Source organism: Pteropus alecto, unplaced genomic scaffold, assembly GCF_000325575.1.
Source record: "Pteropus alecto unplaced genomic scaffold, ASM32557v1 scaffold24, whole genome shotgun sequence".
NCBI lineage: Eukaryota > Metazoa > Chordata > Mammalia > Chiroptera > Pteropodidae > Pteropus > Pteropus alecto.
This window is the reverse complement of record NW_006439192.1, coordinates 6,524,207-6,550,349: the sequence shown is the minus strand read 5'-3', so window position 1 is coordinate 6,550,349 and position 26,143 is coordinate 6,524,207. Positions and strand designations below refer to the sequence as shown.

Below are 26,143 nucleotides of genomic sequence, written 5' to 3'. Positions count from 1 at the left end.
GTGGTTTTTCTCCTTGTTTTTCCTGACTTTTTTTTTTTTTTATCATTATGTTACTTTATTGGTGTCGAAACTGCCTCTGGTAAATTTGGTGTGTGGTATTTTACATCTACCTCAGTATAAATGCTGCAGGTATATCTTGAACGCAGTATTATTGGCTGTTAGGTTCCCTGAACATGTGCCACTTGTCCTATTTTTAGAACTGTACAATGGGCACCAGTTAGAAATATCCTTAAATTGTCTACACTGACAGTAATAGGGATAAAGTGTTCTGCTCAAATTGGTGGTATTGGCTCTTCTGACCTGATCTTAGCTAAAAATACAAGCACTATTGTGTTAAGTAAAAAGAAATGATTTGGCAGGAGCTTCAGATATGTTCCCTTGGGCTATGGATGTGCACTGTTCACATTGCCTAGGTCCTTTGCTTTTTGTATGCAATGACAGAAAAAAAATATGAACCACAAATCAGAAATATCTGACTTCTAACCCCAAATACCACAGGGTTCTTTACAACCACAGGCAGAATACTTAACCTCTCTGTGACATGGTTGTATTATCTTTAATATGACCAAAAAAAAAAAATGGTATCTTTCTTTTAGGAATGGAAATCTCTTTTTAAAAAATGAATCAATACATGTAAATAAAGCACTCTGAGCCTTTTAGAAAGGAAATTCTTACAATAAGATTAAGGCCTTGGTAGATTTGCCACTGTTCTGATGAGCCTTTCCTACAGAGTAGACTGCCTGTTACTGGGTACAGGAAACTGCTCTGGCACGTCCCTATTTGTCATGCACAGCTAGTTGAATGTTTGTTCCAACTCCCAAGATTAGTAATCTAGAAAAAGAACCAACTCTCATTCCATTGAGAGCTGCAGAAAACTCTTTCGAGGAGAAGGCAGGTATGCAGTCTATAGAGAGAGCTTTATAATACTTGTGGGTCTCACTGGATTCCTTTTCAGCATATAAAATGACTTGGTTCTATTGAATTTCACTGCCAAGGTAGTTTCTTGTTTACATTGAGCGGCTGTGAATGCCCCATGTAGTGGATTAATGCTAGGAGCTGCATACAAAGCTTGCCAGTACTGCTTTGTTTACTTTAAAGAGCAACCCTGAGTTACACTGGGCAGTCAATGCAAAATGAATCTACAGTAGCTATTTTCCATGTCCCTGCATCTTAGATTTCTGAAGATACTCCTTTCAGGTTTCTTAATTAGGGATTCTGATTGTTTTCCCTCTTCTTTTAGTCTTAGGCAAATTGGAGATGGACATCTGGAGACTAGGATTTGAACAGATTTAGCAAGGAAAAAAAAAAGAAAAAGAGAAATCAGCTGTTTGTTTTCTCTAGTCTTAAAATTATTAAGAATATAGCTAGAAGCCCGATGCTACCAAGGGCCTTTTACTGCACCATGCTAAATGTAAAAATAACAGCTATCACTGTTCTGATGACAGGCATTAAATGGGCTGCTGATGAGGATGATGAAGATGGTGGTGGTGGTGGCGATGATGATCTCCCTTTAACTTTCTGCCGTCATCTAGGTCACCTGACAGAATGTAAAAGTAGACAATTTCATCTTGATGAAAGGATCTCTCTACAAAGGGAACTTGTAATAGTGTACAAAGCCCTAAATACTTATTTCAAATTCCTCAGATCATCCCATACAACTGAAAGAATAGCCAACATCTTTGCAAATGCTAAATCAAAGTAGTGAGTCTGGCCTAAAAAAATCACAAAAAGTGGAGGAAAGAGCAGCTACTTTAATTTATCTCTTAAGTTGGCAGCAGAGAAGGGTACCCCGTCTCCCAGTAGAATGAGTCTACAAATGTCCTATATATAAATTTTCTTACAGCATAGATGCTACATCAGTTGGCCTTAATGCTGGCTGCACATAGGAATCATCTTGAGAGCTTTTAAAAAAATACCTGTGTCCTAGAGTCATCCTCAGATTTTTGATTGGAAGGGGACACAACTATCATTGTGTTGTTTGTTTGTAAAGCTCCTAGCTTGTTTAAAGAGCTGTTAAGGCTGAGAACCAACTGCCTGTTGTAGTATTAATCCATCCTACTAGATCAATTTTCTCCCAGCTCTATTATATTAATCTCACCAGAAGTTCTGCAGTCAAAATTCCCACAGGAATCCAAAAGGGATCCAAGAACCTCTGATGAAATTGTGACTATAAGTTACTCAGTGGCAGGAATGGTGTATTAGGTCTTTTCCATGTCCTCGAGTATTTATGTTGTATGTCTTAGGTCAGGATTTAGTTGTCATTAAAGTTTAAAATTTATGCTGATTACTTTGTTGTCATGTAGTTCTAACACATGATATCCATTCTCAAACTGTAGCCAACTTTTTCCACCTTTGATACATTCTTCTTACAATCTTAGTTTGTCTTATTTCAAAAATCTTCCAGCATAACTTTTAGGGTAATGGAGGGCTTCCAACTCCTTATTTACCAACCTAAGATTCTAGAGTGAAAACAAAAACTGTAATTTACTATCATGATACTTTCATTTTTAAAAAGGGAGATTTAAGAACCAAAACATTAAAATGATCATCGTTTCTGAGGCAGCTGAGCTTTTTGAAAAATAGTACTACATTGTTTTGTTTGTCCCGTTTTATCATTAACTGATGCAACCTCTGACCTGGATGAAGATTTAGAACTTACCTTTGAAGAAATCCTCTTGTCATCACTGATTGTTTTATTTAGTCCTCGTTTCATTTATTCCTTCAACTCTTTAAAGGTCAGTTTTCTAAATCATAAACTTGAATATAGAAATATGTATTGGATTTTGAACATTATTATTTTTCTCTAGCCCTTGTCATTTATTGGAAAATATTCTCTCTAATAACTGCCACAGTGCTTAATGGATCTCAACTAGGATTGTGAATCCAAATTATGTAGGGAATTTCTTCAAGGTACTTATGGCTAGACCTCATGTCAGACCCAATAAAGGAGAAGTTTGCTTGGGGAAGGAGAGGCATAAGACCTAGATGGTTGTATTAAAACAAAATTATCTAGGAGAGTCTACTTAGAAAATTTTGCCTCTCCTGACGTTATTACAAAAATTATTATAGATTTTCTGCTAATACTTTGTTTTTGTTTCTAAATCTGTAATTGATCTTGACATAATTGTGTTTATGATCTGACAAACCTCGGGATCTTTATTGTTTTCTAAATGAACAGTCAAGTGACTCAATATAACTGATTCTGCTGTGAAGTCAGGTTTGAAAAGTAAATATCCAGACCCATTTTGACAATGCAACCCATCTGGCATATTTATTTTTTTTTTAAATTGTATTTGTGTATTAAATAAGTAATAAAAGGACTTCACAAATTATTTAAAATATATTCAGAGTTAGAGAGAAGAAAGTGTCCCTCTCTGTTGTCCCCTGGGCACTTTGTTTTCCTCTGTCTCCAAAAACTCTTTGGTTTCTTGAATATTCTCTGACTCCTTTTCAACTATGTTGCTACATACATCTCGTGCTCACTGACTGTGGAGGGTGCATGTGGTGCTCTCACACTTGCTAATGGAGAATTATCCAGGTGGTTATTTTGAATTTCCAGTCAGTCATCAGCTCTTTCTGTTACTTTCCTGATTTTTGAATCCACTTTTAGTTACACCATTTTTAGTATTAAGTATTTAAGAAGATAAATCAACAGTTATGAAGGCCATGATAGCACCCCTTCAATGCTTCTTACTTTTTTCTCCTCAACTATGTAAGCACCATCAAATCTAGAATGCTTTTATGGATCAAAAAGTGAACTACAATGGAGTAGGAAGATAACTGAGCTTATATTGAAAGATCTGGGTTTGATTTCCTTTGAGAATGTACCTTGCAAACTGTAAAGTACTGAACAAAGTGAAGTTTTGTTATTCCACTACTGTTACTATCACCTTTGTAGGATTGATGCAGGGTTCTGAAGTACCAAGGAGGGTCAGACATAACCACAGGAAAACTGATTTGGTCTAGAGATTGCACCTGCCGACTGCACTCGTAGATTAATCACTAAATCAGAAAGGAAGAATCAGATGTCAAGCACGGAAAAGAAATGTAGGGAACAAGGTGAAAAAGCAGATGGCCCATGGGGTAGAGTTAGGGGGCACTTTGTTTCATGTTGTTTTGACTGGTGTTTTTTTTGTATTTAAAATCAACCAATCAAAAACATATTTAAACCTGGCATTTGTTTTAATCAGTATTTTATAAACAAGTTGATCTGTAAAGGCCTGGACAATGTAAATATAAAAAAAAAATCACTAATCAATCATAAAAGGTACAGTTGAGGACGACCCTAAAAATATCTAATTGGATAAATGTATGAAGAAAGTACAGGTGGCCTCACTGTCTCTACCTTTATTGTAGGTATTTGAATTTATGACATTTTCTTTCTCATAATGAAAATCAGATCAGAAGTAACTATTGTGATTTCTCTAGGTGGGAGAGAAGAAAATGAGCATGACTTTGCTTTACTAATGATAACATCCCACATATAGCTTTGCCTAAGTTGCAGACGAACTTCATCTGAAAGGCAGTAGATAAATATGCAACGATAGTTGTGTAGTTTTAATGTCCATGATTCTACAGCAAGCTCAGTTGTCATTGAGATGAAATTTGGCAGTTTGAGGGTTCTTTGAAATGAAACATTTGAATATGGGACCTGCTATTTGAAGTTAATGTTCAGAATTTGATATAGCAGGATGTGCGGGGTAATTTTTACATCAGATTCAGTAGGGCAAGATGAGTTTGGGTACTTGCGTTAAGTTCGGTATACATTTTAAGTAGGATCGATGTGGCTAAGGAGTGAGCTGTACAAATGATTTATCTTCTCTAACAGAACCATTTGAAAATAAGTTGGTAAGCAAAAAAGCAATATGACATGGAATGGATCAGCCAGTACAGCACTCCATTCTTATATTTTGCTTGAAGTAACAGGTCAAATGCATAGATTAAAAAAAAAAAATGACAGAAGTCTAGGTGTTATGCAAATAAATTTTATCTTTTAAACATGCTAATGTCTTTTCATTTGCTTATTTTTTTATGGCATGTTTTTACCTTTTGGTTATTAAATTTTCCTGTTAAAAGGAAACTACTGTCTCTTCATTTTGAAAGTGATTGCCAAAGAGACACCCTGCACATGTTATATTTCTGCTTCCATATTTCTAAGCAAACCAACAAAAGAATTATTATTCCTGACTCACAGATGTGAGAGCATCCAAGGCAGAGTGTTTGTGTCACATGGTAAATCAGTGGAGTGAAGACAATGGGACTTTTGACTCCCATTTCCGGATTTTAACTATGCTCATTTTCAACTCCACTGAACGGTGCTTAGGTGAGCTAGTTTAAATCAGGTGAGTGCATTCACTTCTCACTGAAAGCCATGACTAATCCTTCTTCCAGGCCCTGAGCCTGCTGCAGAGTGAGTGCTTGGTTTTGTAAATAGAGATGAGGATAGGACTACCTTGGAGCTAATTGCTTTTACATACTATTTTTATTTAATTAAAAAATTTTTTTACCTTGTTTCTTTTTCCCTCTTAACTGCTCAGGGCAAGTGTCAGTTGTTCAGAGGTAAGCTCGGTGGTTTATTACGGTAACCTCTGGCTGTCTAGGTTTGCTAACAGCAATCTCACAGCCTCCAGGGAACAGTTGTTATCGGAGACTCAGCTGGTTCCCTCTCAGGGCTATAGAGTCGCTGCCAGCATTTCATTTCATTTTTGTTCCATCTGTAGGTGCCAGAAGCTTGCTTCATACTTGACATATAAAGGCATTTGGGGCATATTGTTGTTAATCTCAATGTACATTAATGATGATTTTAAAGCCCTATTGCAGTCCTACTTTCCACATGCCATAAACCCCTGTTACAAGCTGTCTGAGCATGGAAGTACCTCTGTTGAATTAGACAGATACTCTCCTGTCTTCAAAATATATGTCAGAACCCCAATTCAAAGTCTGATTAGGGTTCCTAATTGTGGTACAAAAAGAAAACAAAAACAAAAATCAAGAAAAGGTGGAAATGAATTGGAAGAACCCTGTCAAGAAATCTCCTCGCCGTTGCCACCCCATGTCTCGTCAGTAGTATCATGTTCTCTATAAAACTACTGTGGCGAAGTAGGCTTTTTCTCACCAGAGACTCTGGCACATTCAGCTCTTCCCTTTGTCAACAGTTGTGTCCCAAACTGTTCAGCACAGATTCCTAGAACTTTCATTGTTAAGCCAAGAAAGTGTTTTGAGATTTGGAAGGATGGAGTGGCAGAGGTGGATGTTAATATTTTAATATTCAATTCTGGGTGGATATCATAGAATGATCACTGACTTCTGCTAGGCATTGGAATTTGTTATCACAACAAACTGGCTTGTTAGTACCTGCTTTTAAACCACTGAACTTCTTAAGTGACATCACTGCCTTGCAGTAAGTATGATGGTACAAATTGCATGTGGGTTTCTGTGTAGCACGAGTGCCCTAGCATCACAAGTCACACCAGTTAATAGCTGACTCGACTTCCTGCCAGGGGGGAATCTTTTGCATCTTTGTAGCCAGCTAATGAACAATCATTTGAGCAACTATTTTTCTTTTTCCTCTTTTTTTTAATTTTTTTTTATTTTGTGAGAGAAGAATGGGAAATTAAAGAGCCCCCTTGTAGAAGCTGCAGAATTTTTAATATGTATATAATTTAATCACATTCATAACCTGGAGAAAACTCATATATATTCTCTAGATTAGGGATTTAAGATCAAGATCTGACCTGACCTCCTAGGAAACTTCTCATTAGAATCAATTAGCACCACATCTTCTCTTTTTATTTATTTCCCCTCCTCTGATGCCTTTCTGGCTATTCATGAAGGTGGTCGCCAATGTGGTATTGTTTGAGCTGCCTAATTGAATCTTGAAGTAAGATATGAAAATGGAACTCAGAATAAAGTGCCTGTTACTGCCATTAATTTGAATACAATTAGTTGGAGTCTGTGAAAGCCACAACTCAAGAATAGACTAGCAGATGCATTAGTGAAGACACCAATTCCCCCTTAGGGAGCCAGATGTGCTTCCTGTCCTTCCCTTCCTCCCTTAATAGCCTACAGTTTAGGATGTAAGTGAGTTGTGAAATCATATTGATGCCATATTAATTAAATGCATTAATACCATGGGTTTTTCTGAAGAGACTGCTATTTCAGTACTTTGGAAGGCAGTGTATATATTTCTCTCATGTCTTGGTGTAGGAAGGGTAGACCCGGGAGAGCTATAAATATCACCATTATATAAAGTGTCTGACAAGTCAAGTAGGATACAGGTCAGAAATGATGTGTGACTCCTTTGCTCTGGCATTATCAGTGACTTTGACTTAAGTTATAGCATGGTCGCTGCTATATTTCTCTGTAAGGCTGGGCCTACGCTAAATTGGGAAGGTGCAAAGTACCCCCTTTTCCTACCCTGTGTTGTATCCCTATTCTTTCAGCTCTCTCTTAATTTAGGAACTCTTTGCTCCAAAGTTCTACTTTTTCTGCCCTCCCATGTTCCCATCAAAGTTTGATCTCAGGAAAGGTTATGACATTAATCTTAATCTGAGTCTGGGCCAATGTCTTATTCTCTCAAAAACACAGTAGGAGCGGCTGATGGAGCTGTGGCATTTTGGGGCCAAGCATGGCTTCTCGGTACATCTGAAACAGCACAGGCTGAAATGCAGTCTCCTCCACCCCTCTGTACTTGAGCGGAGACTTGCTTCTACTCCTCCAGTCTTGCCTGGATAGTCAGTTTTGGCATTGGTCTTAAAACCTCACCTAATAACTGTATTGGGAAGGGGAGAAGAGAATTATTAGTGTTGGGGAATAAACTTGATTTATGAAAGAAGGCACTTATATTGTTGACAAATATCTATCAGATCCCTATTGAAGAGATTCAGTGAATGAGTATAGCTCTTATTTTTCGAGACTTTTAAATTATGCTTTAATGATAGGACTCTTTTGGTAATTCATCTATTTGTTATTTGGCAGCAGTGTTATGTACACACCAGTGTTATAATTTATATACTTCAGTATTGATTGCATTATTTTCTTATGAGCATGTCTTTTATAGCCGTACAGTAATTATATATCAAATATACGTGTGTGTATTTGTGTGTATGCAAACAAATCCACCCTTAAGTTTTAGATTACTTTTTGACTAATCTGAACTTTTCTATATATTATTATTTAGTGTTTTAAAATAGTGAAAAAGAAAACAAACTCAGCCTATATATATGTATATATATATATACATACACACACACACACACACATTCTGCAGTGGGCCTTTCTGAATAAATATATTTTCATTGATGTCCCTTCTGAAAAACATAAGATAAAAACCAAATTTTGAACAGGGAAATATACCTTCTGCCTTTTCATGTCCATTAGTGGAACACTTTCTCAACAATGAATTTGGCTGTTTTAACTCCAAAGTGATCATTTGTGTGAGATTAACTGAGTGTAGCACCGGGACAGCTGGAGCTGTTTCGAGTATAGAGAGACCCACCCCTCTGCTCTTTAAGTTGCTACCAGTTTTAGCAGACCTCAATATGACCCCTTTTCTGTGAGCTTATGTTACACAGTAATGACAACAGTTGGACTATGGTTAATGGAACTCTATGGAAACAGCAAAACAGAAGAATGCGTTATGTGTCATGCTTAGAAAGAAGTTGTAGAGGACTGAATTTTCATTGGGAGATCATTCTCTCAGTTTTTCTTTGTTTGGCTGAGTGGCGTGTTTGAATTGTCCTGATGTCAGAGAGGGTTTGACTGTTAAACAGTATATTTTCATTGTCAATGAAGGTCTAGAAACTTAGTTACCATGTTTAATAGGAGACCACTCATTGGATTCAAGCACTAATGAGAGGAAGAATTGCCTCCACGGTATAAAATGACAGAAGATGCCATGTCTTCCTATGAATGCTGCAGTTCCATTCCCCTATAAATGTTAATATCTGTGCACATAGAGAATTACTTTTTTTCACATTTGACTGAAATCAGTGCTAATTTTGTGTGCGTAAAAATTTGGCTCTAGCTTGACATGATTTGAAGTAATAATAATGGGAGAAGAGCCTTATCATTTATTAGGTAGGTACTATGTGACAGGCTCTTTATGTAATTGATCCCATTTAAGTTTGTAATAGCCATATGAGGTACATGGTATTTTCTCTCTTTTACGGTTTGGGCACTGAGATTGGGAAATATTAATTTAATGGTCTATCTCCAAAGTTTGTATTCTTTCAAGCCTCCCATGTTGTGGTTAAAGTGGCAAAGGGTGTAAATATCTTATTTCAGGCTCTCAAACAAATATCTCAGAGAGGAGGACACACATACAGCCTCCACATTTTAGTGACTTACATCAGATTTTAAAGTTTCTACTTGAAGAGCTGGCGCTCTGATCCAGGTCCTTTAATACCGATCCCTATCAAATTACTCTTTTGCCCTCGAGAAATAGCTACAGTGCAATTTAGCCAGTGGTTTAGTGGTCAGTTATATGGCATGAGTTAATTTCATTTGGATGGAGAATTGTGCTTATAGTTCAACTGGTAAGGAAACAATGTATAAGATGATCATGTTGAGGAAGGCGCCTCCTCAGGTTTTAATCCCCTTCCCACACACACATGAGTCACTGTCACCATACATGCATCTTTAAGCATCTTCACAGGAGCCAGGCTGGCCTCAGTGTGTCCTTACACATGTCATTATCATGGCAGCCTCCTGACCATCACCTATAACATTTCTCCTCTCTGAAATGTCTTTTCTTTCCCTCCTTGTGGAGTCAACTGCTCCTATTCCAGATGATAGTGGATTATCTCTTACAAGCATGTGACCAGTAGAAATCTAGTTCCTTCGAGTTAGAAACCATATGACATTTCTTTCCCTCAGTTGATTAATAGACGCATAGACATGGAACTTTATTCGAATTTTCAATGATTGAGTACAATAGATAAGAAACTGACAAATACTTGAACCAATACCACTTCAGGCAAGTAATGAATGATCATCACATTTGTAATTATGACTATAATGTTTTATAAGCACCATGCTCATTGGAAAATATCTCCAGAAGGCTGGAAAACTAAGGGTGGTATTATTTCTACAGAAGTATGAAGGGTGATTACTGTTGCCTTCATTGAAATTAAAGGTTTCAAGAAAAGCCAAAGTGAGTTAAGACATAAAATAGCAGTAAGAGGTTTATAAACTGAAAGAAGTTAATGAAGAGTGTAGTTCTGAGTGAGCCTGAGTGATTTCCTTCTGTTGAGGTTTGTATGGACAATGAAACAAATGAGACAGTGCATGAGAAATCATAGGCTTTGCAAGTATGAATGTCTATAGTGAAACAAGAGGTAATTGATATGATACTTAGAAGCCACATATATATTTTTTCTATTTACCACATTAAAAAAATTAAAAGGTACAAGGAGTTCATTTTAATGATATATTTTATTTAATACTATCGAAAATATTATTTAAACATGTAATCAATATTTTACAGTCTCTTTTTAGTACTAAGGTTTGGATATCTGGCATATCTTTTGTGTGTACAGTGCATCTCAGTTTGGATCCACCATGTTTCAGGTCCCTGGGAACTCATGTGGCTGCTATGTTGGACAAGGCAGATCTAGGATGTCAGTCCAGGAATGAGCTGCAAACCCTGTGATTCTTGTCTGAGCTACAAAATCATCTATAAAGCTTTTAGAAAATAAGGTTTCCTAGACCTGTTCTAGGTTTTGACTTGGTAAGCCTAGGTTTGAAGCCTCAGTATGTGTTCATGAAGCTCTTCAGGTGACTTTGAGGTGACTCTGAGGTTCAGCTCTTCATAGGCTCTCTAGGATGGGCTTAGGCCTCAGGCTTCTTTCTGTTTCTAACTTCTGCTCTTTGGGAGGTAACTGCATATAACAAATTTTTCTTTATATAAGCAAAGGATTGCCATATTAGAGGCTGAAACTGAAATAAGGAATTCTGTAGGATTGCTAACCTATTTTCCTTGTTTAACCCTTGATTGTGGGATACTAGTGGAGATATTTGTTACAGTGTGGGTTGTCAAGAAAAGAGTTGAAACCTCTTCTAGCAAAGGTAAGTGCTAGAAGAGTGGTTTTCACTATGTTTTTGCCTCGCTCAAATGCCTGTTACTTTTTAACTCTCTGTTGAAACAGAGTTAGTAAAAAGGCAGAAATCTGGGAAGGTTCTGTTTCAGCCCCCCGGCTAAATGCATTATTCTTTTAGCTACACTTTTAGCTTCTTGGTGCTTTTGTTTATCCATCCACAAAATGTGGTAAATGCTGATGAATACACCCTTAGAGACCCCCAGGTTAAAATACTGCTGTGCTCAGTATACTGTGTCACTTTAGGATTATGGTAAGCTAAACAGCATGCCTGTAAGTTAAGTAAGTCTTTATTGAAATTTGAACAAAGCTATACTTTAGAAGGTCAAGTTGTCTTGCTCAAGGACAGTGTGTTTCTCCAGGACTCTGATTCTTCTCCCTCAGAATCAATTGACTTTCTCCTGTTTAGTTCAAGTCATCTGTTTTTGTTTTGTTTTGTTTTGTTTTATTTTGTTTTCTGTCAGTCTTTCCTCTGCTCCCCTTTGGAGAGGCTACTTGGCAGGCTTTGAGTTTGTTAATGTTTGCTTTTTTGGTGACATAACAATGACCGGTTTTCTAACTCTCTCAGCGTTGGAAGAAACCTGAAAACCATCAAGTTTAACCCTTAATATGATTTTAAACACCTTTTTTAATATCCCGTTATTTAGTCTTCCAGGTTATTTTTTATTGACATTAGTGATGGGAATTTCGCCATCATTTCCTGCATAAACAGGCCATTTTTCCCTTTAGCTTGCCTGAAATATTTATTCTAGTAACTTTTATCCTTTGAAGCTGTATGGGATATCTAAACCCAAATATTTGACAACCCTTCAAATATTTGAACAGAAGTATTTTAGCTATGACTCCTCCCACTTCCATCAATATATTCCACTGGCCCTTTCTTCTTTAGGCTGAGTAATATTGAGTTTTTTAAAAAAGTGTTTCTCATAAAAGTTTTCCTTGCCCTCTCCTAAATTGACTTCAAGGATTATGCATTAAGTGTGATACTTTAAATATAATCTGACCAGCACAGAAATAAGGAAAATAAGTAAGGAAGAAATAAGGAAAATAAAGAAGCAACAGAATTCTATGTAAAGGTTTTCTTTTCTCCTCTGAATAATCATACAATTCAGGATTTAGAAAATAATTAATCATTCTACTTCTTGCATTACTTTTGTGAAATAAAGTAGGAGGATAGTGTCTTTTCTTTGTTAAATATTTCTTTCTAGTATTACACTAGAAGAGTTGTTTAGAGGTTAATTAGTAAGATATCTTGCAATGGTTTTTAATAGGCATCCATTTATTTGTATTTCTTAATTTGAAGGCGTATATCTCTTATTTGTACAGTTAGCAGACTTCAAACTATTAAAAAGGTGGTATTTTTAACTCAGAGTTTTGTTGCCCCCACATCCCCCTTTTTAGTGTTTGAAATTAAACAGCAGGGAGATTTAGGCTGAATGTTCCAGGACCATTATAGTTAGCTAGACCTCTGAGATGCATTCAAGCTTTGCAGAGCTAACAAAGTACTTAATCCACGTCATTGCCTGGACTCTAGGGTGCGTGCTCAGTGGAAGGCATTTATTTACCAAATTAAAAGCACAGCAAGCAAAAGCCAAGGTATTATTTAGGCACATTTATTGACTCCTATTCTGCTACTATTTACTAAATTTCTCACTGATGGAAGATGATGAATGAGTTGATTCTTGCAATCACTCGGCTTCACTAAAAGTGAAGCATATCTTCCTTAATTTATTCCTCTTGCATTGACAAAACAGCTTTTGGTAGAAGTGGAGGATTTCCAGCTCTAGTTGGATACAGTAAGTGGAATTCAGGATTTTTTGTTTGTTTGTTTGTTTTCCTTTTGAATTATTTTTTCCAGCCTTCTTCATGAAATCACCTAAAAAGAGATGCTGACATGCTTGGGATTCAGTACCAGTTTTCACCTCTGAAACTAAGGTTTTCTCTGGAATGCTCATTCGTAAGTCACAAGCTTCTGGGATATATTTATCCTTTCTTGCTAATAAAATTGTCAATCTCTTCTTTCTCTTCTTCTAGCAAATGGTCATTCACACACAATTAGGTCAGTATACACACACATACATGTGTGGGTGAAGTCTTCAAAAACCCACCTTTGGCTACTTCGAGCAGCATCCACCCAGATGGGAAGACAAAATGAGAAGTCCAGGGATTTCTCAGACTGCTGCTGTATGATATTCTAATTGCTGAATTGCTTTTATCATTGATGAATTTTTTATGTGTTTTAGCAGGAGGCATGCCAAACCGAGCTGGATATCTTTGTTCATCATTGGCCTCGAGAGACAAAGGGATTTATACTACTCTTAGAAAAATGGGTAGGGATATTAGATATGGTGGTGATGAAATGTGGGTAAAGTAGGGAGAACTTTTTCATCACAGATGATTTCAGTTACCATCTTCCTGCTCTGTCATTCTGAGAGAGTTCCTTTTAGTCCCTGCCCCTTCTGTACACTGACCGGAATGGAGTAACTTATTTGTTTCTCTTTGACTATTTTGCCCTCGCTGATAATCTCCAGTGTGAAGTCAACTTGATGAAACTAAGGTTTTCTCTGGAATGCTCATTCGTAAGTCACAAGCTTCTGGGATATATTTATCCTTTCCTGCTAATAAAATTGCAAGTCTTTCTGTGTCAGGGCAACTTAGAGCCTTTGTGTGTAAAACTCATTGATGCAGTGGGTCCAGTGAATGTATCAGAGAAGTGTAGTTTACAAACACTTTCAAAAGCAAACTTTTTTTTTCCTCAAAATAAATATTTTGTGGAAGTTCAACACCTGATATAAGTAAATGAAGTAGTTCTTAGGTTGAACTGAGGATGGATAGTCCAGAATCCCAAGGCATCGATATGGTGAGAACCTTGCTTAAGTTACTTTTTCCTTATTCACTGTTACATGCAAGGGACTCAAAGGCATGTCACATCCTATTTTTAATCCTACTTCTTGTAGAATAATGATGATGCTTCATCCTGGCTCTCTTCTTCCCCACCGAAGACATATTTTCTGTTCTGCAACATAAAACCTTACACTAGTCCTCAGAAACACTCTCACAAACACAATCTCTCTCTCTCTCTCTCTCTCTCTCTCTCCCTCTCTCTCCTTCCCCACACACACACACACACACACACACACATGCACACACACACACACATCCTTTAAATCCTTGTTGGGTATCCATAAATCTTAATGAATACTTGAAATTAATTAACAAGTTAGTGTTGAACCCTTGACAAGGACTCATTCATCAGAGTTTTCTAACACAGCTTGATTTGGGCAAAAAAAAAGAAAAAAGAAAAAGAAAAAAGATGTACAGTAGTGTAGAAGAGACAGCCCACTAAGGAAAACCAGCAGTAGAAACCAACCCTCACTGGGGAGGAGGGAGATAGTGGCTACTCTCTGACCATTTTTACTTTTTGTTAAAGGCTTTACTTCCTTAAAGTAAAGAGTGAATAATCACTGGAAAAGTGGGCAATTTACAAAGAGATCTAATATGGTAATTGATTAGTTTTTGAGCAAATGGAAGATGTTGGTAAGCTGGAGTAAATCCGTCTGTTAAAAGCCTTTGCCCTGGTTTGCTAGTTAAGTGGAAAATATGGTAGCAATGAAAGTGAAATCTCTTGGCTATTTTATGCTTCATTTACATTGTATAAAACACATGTCATAGTTGATTGTCAACATAAATATGGACTATTTTTGCAAAAGTTGCATTTATCCCCTTCTTATCCCTTTTTTCTTTAATAATGCAGAACTGAGGTGCAATAGATGTTCGCATCTGTAAGAGGTCAGGCAGTGTTGTGCCAGAGATTTGGAACTATAGACTTTCCATAGATAGAACTGAGCTTATGAATTAAGTAGTTAGATTTTTCTCCAGTAACTTGTTCTTCCTATATGAAGATTTCAGTGGCTAATCAGAGTATAAAGAACTTAGTGTTCTATCTCTGCAATAGAGACAGGGTGAGTTTGTTCAACCCAATTGTTATTTACAATGTCAATTTTTAAATTTTTTTTAAAATTGACATACTTATGCCACAGTATCTCTAATGTCTTGAATTTATTTTAGTACAGCATATTCTTATTTTTCATTCTTTTAGGTTGAACTTATTCCTTAGGGAAATGAGTTTCATAAGCTCATTCTACAAGGTATAAAATTATATCTTCTCTCCATTTTACCCATGTTATTACAGTGTAATTTATGTATAATAAACTATATCCATTTAAAACATACTCTCGGATGAGTTTTGACACCACTGCTATCAAGATACAGAACATTTTCATCACCTCCTAAAATTTCTTGGTATTCCTTTCTAGCTTATTCCTGCTCCAGCTCCCAGCCTGTAAAAACTACTGCTCTTTTTTTTCCCCGTCACTATAAAGTCTAATATTTTGTTTGAATTTGCCCTAAAATGACCTTTTAAAAGTTTAAGACCTAGTGTTTTTGCATTTGGCTAACAGTGGTAGAAAGAAAAACATAGAAAAAAATAGATTCAGCTCTTCATTTGTGGGTTATAAAGACTGTAAATATAAAAGATTGTTTGTGAGAAAAAGCTTGAAGATATCCTAAAACCTCTATTATGTGATCATTTAGAAATAAAACACAAACACTATAAATTTATATTAAAGGATATATTTTTATGAATAAAGTACAAGAATACTAAATCAGATAATGAAAATAGTTTTGTACTATTTTGATTCAGTAGTATAGAGTTAATTTGCAGTATATATTTTATAAGGTGTGTGTGTTTGGTTTCCAAACCTAACACAAAGGAATATTTAATTTAAAAGTAATTTATTAATTATATAATTATTATTATTATTAAATAATAATGATAAATAATAAAAATAATAATAATATTTTTGAAATAAAAATAATGGCACATTTGTTAAATGGAAGAAAAAAATTTGGTAAGCTATAATTTAAATAGATTATTAAAAAGACATAGTATTTAAAAACATATTGATTTTAACTTAAACTTTATTTTGTCACAGAGGAAAAACATTGGCTCTGGAGTCAGGATATCTGGCTTGGAATCCTGGATGTGTAATGCACTAGCTGTGTGACTTTAGGGAAGTTATTTAATCTCAGTGTACTTATCTGCAAAATAGAACAAGTAATGCCAACCTACATCATGATGTCATTGGGTGTATTAAAAAAGGTTAGCCACATCAAATATTTAAAATTGGAAGATCTCTAATTTTTATTCTTTTGTTTTATAAAATACAGGCGCACCTCATTTTATTGTACTGCGCTTTATTGCACTTCACAGGTGTTGCGTTTTTACAAACTGAAGACGAAGCACTGTTCCAACAAAGAGACTATGACTCGCTTTATTGCATATATTATTACAGTGATACGAAACTGAACCCACACTATCTGAGGTTTGACTGCACTGCTTCCCTTTCTGGCTCTGTGGTACTGTCCACGGTGCTGAAAAGGCCCCGTCCCCATTTACTGTATTAAGCTTTATACTAAATATTTTTATTCTAGCTAGAATCACTTGGGTTAGAGCATCCTAGGTTTAGTGCATCATTCTATGAAATTAATGTTGTCTGTTCAGTGGTGGAAAAGCAGGGGAAAGGCGTTTGATGGTGGAAAGACTTGGGAAAGTGGGTCACTTGTCAGTTAAATAAACCATCTATCTCACTTGCATTGAAATCACGTTTTGTGTCTTTTTTTATTTTTGCATGAGAATAAAGGTTTTCAATTTTTCAATTCAATTCACCAAATAGTTGGCTGTCCTGCTTGAGCTCTTTTGATCTGCAATCACTTTCAGGGCCAAGGCAGCTTTGCCTAGTGCCAGGAACAATTAAATTCTTGGGACTCTAATAAAGATCGTTTTAGTTGGTTACACAGATAAATAGTGAGTATGTAGTTAAACACACAAAGACAGATGATATTCATAAGTTATTTGTGAGGTTTCTGGAGGTCATAGTCCATGTCTTATACATTATTATATCCTTGACAATTAATAGTGTTGTCACATGGTAAGCACGTACATTTGTAATTAAATTGAATACTTACCTGATTTCCCAGGTTGAGTCTGGAGGCTGATATTTATCTTCATTGGTTATCTTCTTTACCTGACCACTTGGATGATAAATTTCCATTGGTATTCCAAATTTCTCTAAAATTAGCAAGAATCCTATAAATTATAGGATATATAATCTAATGTTGTTAGGGCCTAAGATGAGATGGATCTACTTGGTCAGTAATGTTCATAGATACCTTGGAGTCTCCTCTTCCATGTCAAAATGTTTATATCTTTGGACCATTTTTTAAAGATATGATATTGTATCTTAAATTATGTATAATATTCTCTATCTGGATTTTCTAAAATTTCTATCTTGGTTTATGATGAAAATGATATATATGAAGAAAAATTCACTAAACAACTCCTAAAGTAAGACTAGTCTATAAAAGTTTAAATGAACTAATTTTTTATCATTCTCCCTCCAACAAAAACATAATCATAAAACTTTACTCAATTCTGTTGTGAAACACTACTATTAAAAATAGTTCATGTATTCTATTAGCATAGAATATGAACATAAATGACTAGAACACTATGAACAGTATGTTTGTGTTATTATATTTTTAGATTGGTTTATAAACCATTAGTACTCAGAGGCCATAAGAATAAAGAAAATACAGTATTAAATATTGTAATGTAAAATAATTCTTGGCTTCATGTTAATGAAGAGGACCATTTTTACTGATAAGCACCCTTTATTCTAATGTATATTGTGAAACTTAGCTATCTTTTTCTGGCTCTTAGTCTATTTTGTGACATGCTTTTGCAGTATATTTTATTATTTTTACCTTATTATACTTTATTATTTACATATTAATCTAACATTTTTCTTTAAGGATTTGGAATGTGTAACATAATGATGTTTTGGGATAAAACACTAAAATTTGTTACTTGGAAAAGTAAGAATTTTAGCCTTTTCTTAAAGGCATGATGAACTTTATGAAATCTTAGAATAGAATGGGCAGTAAATTAATCTAGTTAATTTCACATGGGTTTTTATGTATAAGCGTATCCATAATAATTAAACATATAAATAAATTTGGTAATATTTTAGTGAAATTGTAGCAAGTTCTAAAAAAAGAATCAGTGGTTCAATTTCAGAATTTAAAAGACATCAATAGTTTCCTTAGAATCACCCCAAAATGAAAATTTTTTTTATTTTTTGGAGGGAGGCCATGTTAGAAATCAAAGGGAGTAGTTTTTAAATTATTTTGATTATAATACTTATGTAACAACAAAAGCAATCTTTTTTTAACTTTTGACATGGAACTATGAAAATTTTCCTTTCAGGTGTGTGTGTGTGCGTGTGTGTGTGCGTGCGTGTGTGTGCGCGCGCGTGTGCGCGCATGCGTGTACAATATTGTTTCTCTGATAAGGAACTATTTCCCAAAAATAAAATTATCAATATTTTCTTCCTCCTCTTCAATTTCCCCTTCCCTACCTTCTTGCATAATTGTTATTTTCTTGCTATAAATTTCTGTGATTGTCTACTACAGTTTTAATTTAATTTGGACGTGCCTCATTTACCATTAATTTGGAAACATACACTTTCAATGAAATATCACAATTTAAACACAAGTTAGATACCTAAAAACTATTGCAAAAGTTCTTTATTAGATCAAGTTCTATTAAAATAACAAAGAAGCCTAAATTTATGTTGTAAGAGTTAAAATATTTTATCTGGCAAATGACAGACCCAGAACAACAATATTGTCAATTATTGAAAGGATAGGGAATCAGCCATTGGTCTGCTAGTGCTCTGATTGTGAGAGTAGACGTATTCGTGTGTGCGCGCGTGGGTGTGTGATTTTTTTTTTTTTAGGATATTTCATGATTCTTTTTACATTGCTTAGTGTTTAACATTAAAAAATGTTAAAGACCTTTAAAACTTTCCTGGAAAGACTGTGGAGTATTATTTTTCTGAAAAGAGTTCAATGATTTGGGGTAAAAAAAAATAGTCTTTTTCTTTGTTTTGTGAGGGTAACTCCAAATCATTTTAACTTCATTTCATATATGACAAACTCTATGGTGGTTTCTTAATTTTGCTTTGGAACATATTGAACATAATAAACAGATTAATCGAAGAATACTTCTAAACAATTAAATATCCATATACTAATTCAGACATTAAGGATTGCTTTTCATTTCAGAAATAAGAGGTGAGGCTGTTGCATAATTTTACAATAGTATTAAAATATTCTATTTTTACTCTTAAATTCTGTTCATTTCTTTCATGCATTTTTGAGAAAAACTGGAAAGATAAATTGCCCACTAAAATGTGATTGACTTGATAATACAGAAAGACTTCAGTTTCCAAGAACTGGAGATTATAGGTAGAATGACCTTGAAGTTGTGACCCAATAGTACAGCAGAACCATGTGTGATACCATAATGCAATTGGAAAAATTATAATGTTTCTAAGCATATGAAACAGTGTAAAAACCTATAGAAGGGGAAAATTCTTATCTGAAAATAAGGTGAAAATGTATTTTAAAGGCGAAATGTAAAATCCACTTAACTAATATATCTAAGTTAGTTGTTAGTTTGAAGACATCTTGTAGAACCTGAATTTCAGGTATTGAAATCCACCTCTTTTGGGTTATAGAGTCATTGACGTGGAAGTTATAAATAGGATTCAGAGCATCCTCTAAGGGTAACTGTCAAGAATGCAGTCAGCCTCTTACTTTGAATTCTGATCATTTCGTGAGCTGTAGAACGCTGAGAAATCAACTCCATAGTTATGATGGAAGGTTACATTGTGGGAACTGAAATAATTATTTCCTTGGGAGTAAGCCAACTCTTAGAAAGTTTTGACATGAAATAAAAGGCATTGATACCATTGTATTACTATTTCTATTAAAAAGTTTGTAAAAACTTGTACTTAACCATCTTTAAGAATATTTGGACTATTAGAAAAATAAATTATCCTGTGGCTTCAATTCTAATGTAATTATTTAAATTACAGATTTAGAACCATGATTTTAAATTGATTCTTAGTAAGCTTGTAAATATTGAGCACTTAATTTATAAATTTTTCATTTCTTCACAGTATAGATTAAATATATTTGATTCTAACAGTGATTTGGTTACTAAGGTCTATCAGTGAGACCATTAATATTCAGAATATTAAAAATATAAATGCAGTTTCAAATGTTTAAAGATGTTTAAATTTATAATGAAAACAAACCTTATTTAGAGCACGCTTAAAAATAATGTTTATTAGATTTATAAATAGAAAATTGATATTTATTTAGCTGTTTAAGAATTTAAGAAAGATCTAGGTTTGGAATTTATAAATTTCTTAAAATTGAATTTTATTGTAGAGATTATAGCTCTGAATACCCTTTTCTGTAGTCAAAAACTACTCTTGAGGACACCAGAAACCATATATTTAGCTGAAAAACTGGCATTCAGTTTTGTTAATGGATGCATTTATCCAGAAGTCTTTGGGACTAACACTAATTATTGCCATGTATATACTAATAAAAAATTCCATATAGGACTCACAGTGTAGAAAAGAATCATAATGTGTTCAGTTGATCAGGGAGTAGACGTTTCTGGTAATTCTCAAATTCTTTAGAGACTACAGCCTGAAAGTAATGACTACTTAGAGTCAGAATCCCCACTGAGTTTCAGGTTAAAAACAAAACCAAAAAAACCTAGAATCTTTTTTTCAGGAAATATTTAGTGCTAATTGGTATAGTTATCTATATTGAGGAAAAAAATAAAGTATATAGAAACAATTATTTTCTTTGCTTTTAGAAGTTTTGCGTGTGTGTGTATATGTGTGTGTAAAATATACATACAAAAGAGTGCATTAACCTAAGGCTAACAAAAGGAATAATAATAAAATGTATATATACTTCACAGTATATGTCTTTGATGTTCTGCAGTGTCACCAAACTTTATGTGGTTGTGAATTTTTATTTATTGTGTTCGAAATTTGTTGTGATTCTTAGATCTGAGTTTCAGAATCTTTTAACAATTCTTGGAAAATGTCATTATTTCTTTGAAGACTGCCTCTTCCCTGTTCTTTCTATAACCATCTCCTTGTGGAATTCCAAGTAACGTAAGTTAGACCTTCACACTCTATCTTTCATGTCTCAACCTTGCTTTTTTGTTGTTCCTATTTTTGTCTGACTACATACTGGATAAGTTCTTAAGAATTATCAGTTCATTAATTTTCTCTTTAGCTGTGTTTAATCATTAATCATAAATTCAGCCACTGTATTTTCAGTTTCAACTATTATATATTATTTTTCCTGGAAGTTCTTTCTGTTTCTTTTACAAATCTGCATTTAAAAAAGAATAGCATTCTATGCTGTCATCGTATTTTCAAACCTTTCTCTTTTTTTATCGAGGTAAAATTGACATATTAGTTTCAGGTGTAGAATACAATGATTCAATATTTGTGAAATATATATAAATATATTGTGAAATCAATAAATGTAGTTAACTTTCATCAACATACATAGTTATAAATTTTTTTCTTGTATACTTTTAAGATTTACTCTTAGCAACTTTCAAATATACAATACAGTGTTATTAACTGTAGTCATGCTTCTGTACGTTACATCTCCATAACTTAACTATTACATAACTGGAGTTTGTACCTTTTGACCCCCTTAACCCATTTCTCCCTCCTACCACCCCCACCTCAGAGATCATTTTGTTGTTGTTGTTGTTTTTAATTCCACACCCGAGCAAGATTATATGGTATGGTATTTGTCTTTGTCTGACTTATTTCTCTTAGCATAATGCCCTCAAGGTCCATTTATACTGTCACAAATAGCAAGATTTCATTCTTTTTATGGCTCAGTAGTATTCCATTGTATATGCATACCACATCTTGATCCACTCATCTAACAGTGGATACTTAGGTTGTTTCTGTATCTTGACTATTAAACATAATTGGTGCAGTGAATATGGGAATTCCCCTATCTTTTCAAATTAGTTCTTTTTTTCTTTTTTTCTCTTTTTTTTTTTTTCATGTATTTTGCTTTCTTTTCTTTTTGGATAAATACCCAGAATTGGAAATGCTGGATCACGTGGTAGTTCTATATCTATTTTTTGTTGTAGCAGCTTTTTTGAAGTTTTATTCTTTAGCTTTTCTTCCTCTAATTGTGACAAACACCAATGCTGTTTAGCCTCAATTAATTCATTTTTGTGTGTGTGTGTGATTTCAGCCATACTCTCTAACCTCCTTTTGTTTGGGAACCATCAGCTTGTTTTATATAACTACGGGTCTGTTTTGGTTTTGTTTATTCATTTGTTTTATGTCTTTAGATTCCACACGTAAGTGAAATTATAATGTATTCATCTTTCTCTGTCTGACTTATTACACTTAGCATAATACCCTGTAGGTCCATCCATGTTGTCACAAATGGCAAGATGTCATTCTTTTTTATTGCTGAGTAATATTCCATTATATATACATATACTTCGTCTTCTTTATCCACTCAGCTATTGATGGACACATAGGTTGCTTCTGTATCTTGTCTGTTGTAAATAATACAGCAGTGAACACAGGAGCACATATATCTTTTCAAATTAGTGATTTTTGTTTTCCTTAGATAAATACCCGGAAATAGAATTGCTGAGTCATATGGCAGCTCTCTTTAAATTTTTTGAGGAATCTCCATATTGTTTTCTATAGTGGTTGTACCAATTTATAATTTCACCAACAGCGTATGAAGCTTCCCTTTTCTCTAAAACCTTACCCAAAATTATTTGTTGATTTATTGATAATAACCATCCTAGTAGGTGTGAGGTGATATCTCATTGTGTTTTAAATTTGAATTTCCTTCATAATTAGTGATGTTGGACATCTGTTTGTCCTCTTTGGATCAAATGTCTCTTCAGGTCCTCTGCTCAATTTTAAATCAGATTTTTTTTTTGGTGTTAAATTGTATGAGCTTCTTATATATTTTTGAATACTAATCCCTTAAGGGATGTATCATTGGTGAATATGTTCTTCTATTCAGTAGGTTGTTTTTCATTTTGTTGATGGTTTCTTTCGGTGTGCAAAAACTTTTTAGTTTGATGTACATTTAGTGTGATAGAGATTGCTTTTAATCTATATATTGCTTTGGATAGTATGGACATTTTAAAATATTGACTCCTCCAGTTCACGAGCATGGAATATCTTTCCATTTATGTGTGTCATCTTCAGTTTCTTTCATCAGTGTCTTATAGTGTTCAGCGTACAGGTCTTTTACCTCTTTGGTTTAATTTATACCTAGGTATTTTATTCTCTTTGATGCAATTATAAATGGAATTTTTTGCTTAATTTATTTTTCTCTTAGTTTGTTATTAGTGTATAGAAACACAACAGATTTTTGTATATTGCTTTTATACACTGCAGCTTTACTGAATTCATTTATCAGTTCTAACAGTTTTTGGTGAAACTACTTTAAATGCATATTTAATAGCAATACTTGGATGTTGTTCAATTTACTACTGTCGTTTATGGAATTTCATTTAAAATATTTTATTTTCCTCCTTGGTTATTCTAAGTGACAAAGTATGTCTTCCTCTTGTTAGGATAGATATTGTGTGTGTCATTTTCATGATAAAATCTACACATGTGGCATGATTGTTAGGTGTTTTCTTGAGAACCATCACATTTTCCCCCACATCATTGACTTCTTGATTTATCAGTGTATTAAATTTCCTCTCCAGAATTGAATGGATAGATGGTATATCTGTAAGATAAAGACTCAATGAAGAAAAAAAATTTGGCTTTTTTTAAAAAATGGTCAGCAAAACTTTTTTCAATAGGTGTATGTTTTTGGCAATAGAGTGGCAGATAGCTATTCTTCCCAGTATTTGTCAACATTAAGCTGAATGAAACAACATCTATAGGCGATTGCCTGATAAATACCCGTTAAATACTCTAGACCATTAAATGTGCTAATATCTATACCAGGATTAAACCTAACCAACATTCATATACCTGAATGATATTCTATTAGCTTCCTGTAAAATCAGTCCCTCTTCCCCAGCCCCTATCCTGTCTACCTCTGAGTTATGCTTTGGAGTGGCAACACAAGCCAATATCAAAGGACGCTATAGAAAAGAGACTTAACAGAGACTGAATAGAATTTTTTCCAGGTCCACTGTTGTTAAGATCTCTGTTCATTGGGCTGCAGTATCCCTTTTATGAGTTCCCTTAAGGAGAAACACTTTGTGGTTTTCTGAATTTAGTATCAGGAACAATTGTGTTTCTTCTGAGCAGTTATTTTCTCTTATCGATGTTTGGTTTGGAAACTGAGTAGCTTTCTCTCATGTGAAGCCAGAATATTGAGTCATATGGTTAATAACTTGATATTACAGTGATATTTGGCTTTCTTTTAATTTCCTACTTTATTTTTCAGTATTTTTATTCCTACTTCTTCAGATTTATGTTATCTTGGTATATATTATAACTAATTGTACACCCATTTTGGAAAAGGCAAAAAATTACATTTATTGTTGAATAGACAGACAGATATTCTGGAAACTCATCAGAAAGCCTTCTTTGAAAGCAACATGATAGAGTAAGAAGACGGCCTGAGGCCTGACTTCAGACGGACCTGGTTTTGAATTCTGATTCCATTTAGTAATCATGTGACTTTGAATCAAGTATTTTAACCTCTTTGATTTTATTTTAACTCATTTGTATAATGGGAATAAGGTTAGCTACGTTTTCAAACTCATGTGAAGATTTAAAGAAGATTAAGTGAAGTTTTTTGTAGAGTACCTTCTCAATACCTCAGGAATAACATGAGTAGGATAACCTTAAAATGTATCATTCAAACTGAGACTGCTTTGAGAGTTAAATGGGCACTAATAATAATTATTCCAAGACAATCAGCATGAAACTAGGTCTGTTATAGTCAATGTGTACGGTCACCTTGTATATTGGAATCTATAAATGCCTTTATAAAGCCCACATTTGCTATCAAGGATCAACTTTGTGATTTTTTTTTTTTTTTGGCAGTTACTAGTTAACATAAGTCAACCAAACCACCTTTCTTGGGAGCTTTGTGTTGATTCTGACTTTTATATACTTTGCTTTGGCAAAATCTTCACCAAGTAGCATGACTTAAGATATAAGGTTGAAGGTCAGGGTTAAAACTAGTTAATTAATAATCAAGAACATGCAAAGTAAGAGAACCATAATTAGAGAATTTGGAATATCAATTTGTCTAAGAGCGGGAAACATTTATCAGAAGCCTATTTACCAGAGTTAGTGCATAATGCAGAAGTCAAATGTCAGGTGACTCTGAAATTACGTCTGGTTTTAGAGACAGCAGGGCCAATATGTGGGGATAAAGAAACCTCTATGTAGGGAGAGAACGATACTGAGGCTGGGAATCTGGCCTGATAAATTAGACAGCTTTGGTTCAAATACTGATTTCGCCAAGCTGAGCAATCATGGGCAAGTTGTTTAAACTGTCTGAGTCCTCTTTCTAGATCTTATAATGCAAATGATATCATCTACCTCACAGATTGCCTTAAAGATTTGAAAAATACTTAAAATAGTGAGTAGGCTCTTAATAAATAATCATTATCAATGTGTCCCAGCATAGTGACTGAATTCTGCAAGCTAGTCCAGTATGTGTCATTATTACTAAAATACCATGAGAGCAGCTTTTTCTTAATTTGCAGGAAACCAATTTGGTGGGATATGCTCAAATGGCAGTTTCTCCGAGATCAATGTTTTCACCCTTTGGTGTTTACTGCTGCTTGTCAGCCAATGGGCAGCAATAAATGACAAAACAAATGAGCAGCATCAATATTTCATGCTTTTCTTCCCAAATCAACAAATTCCAAGTATTTCACTATTGGGGCAAGTATAAGAACCAATGCCTGGTTTAGAACACTGCCAGGGACATAATGAATGCTGATTTTAGCAGAACTCTCTTGAGGCTATGGAAGAACAACCTCCTAATATCTCATGCTTCATTTTTGCTGCCTGCAAAAGATTAGACAAAAGTATATCTGAGTTCTCTGTGATTTCCAGAAA

The 26,143-nt window shown here is 34.4% G+C and overlaps 1 protein-coding gene across 4 annotated transcripts in view; it reads left to right on the top strand.

Annotated features, from left to right (window-relative positions):
• Positions 1–26,143, top strand: part of UNC5D (unc-5 netrin receptor D) — a 476,468-nt gene that overhangs the window by 137,685 nt on the left and 312,640 nt on the right. The gene's annotated exons all lie outside the window — the stretch shown is intronic.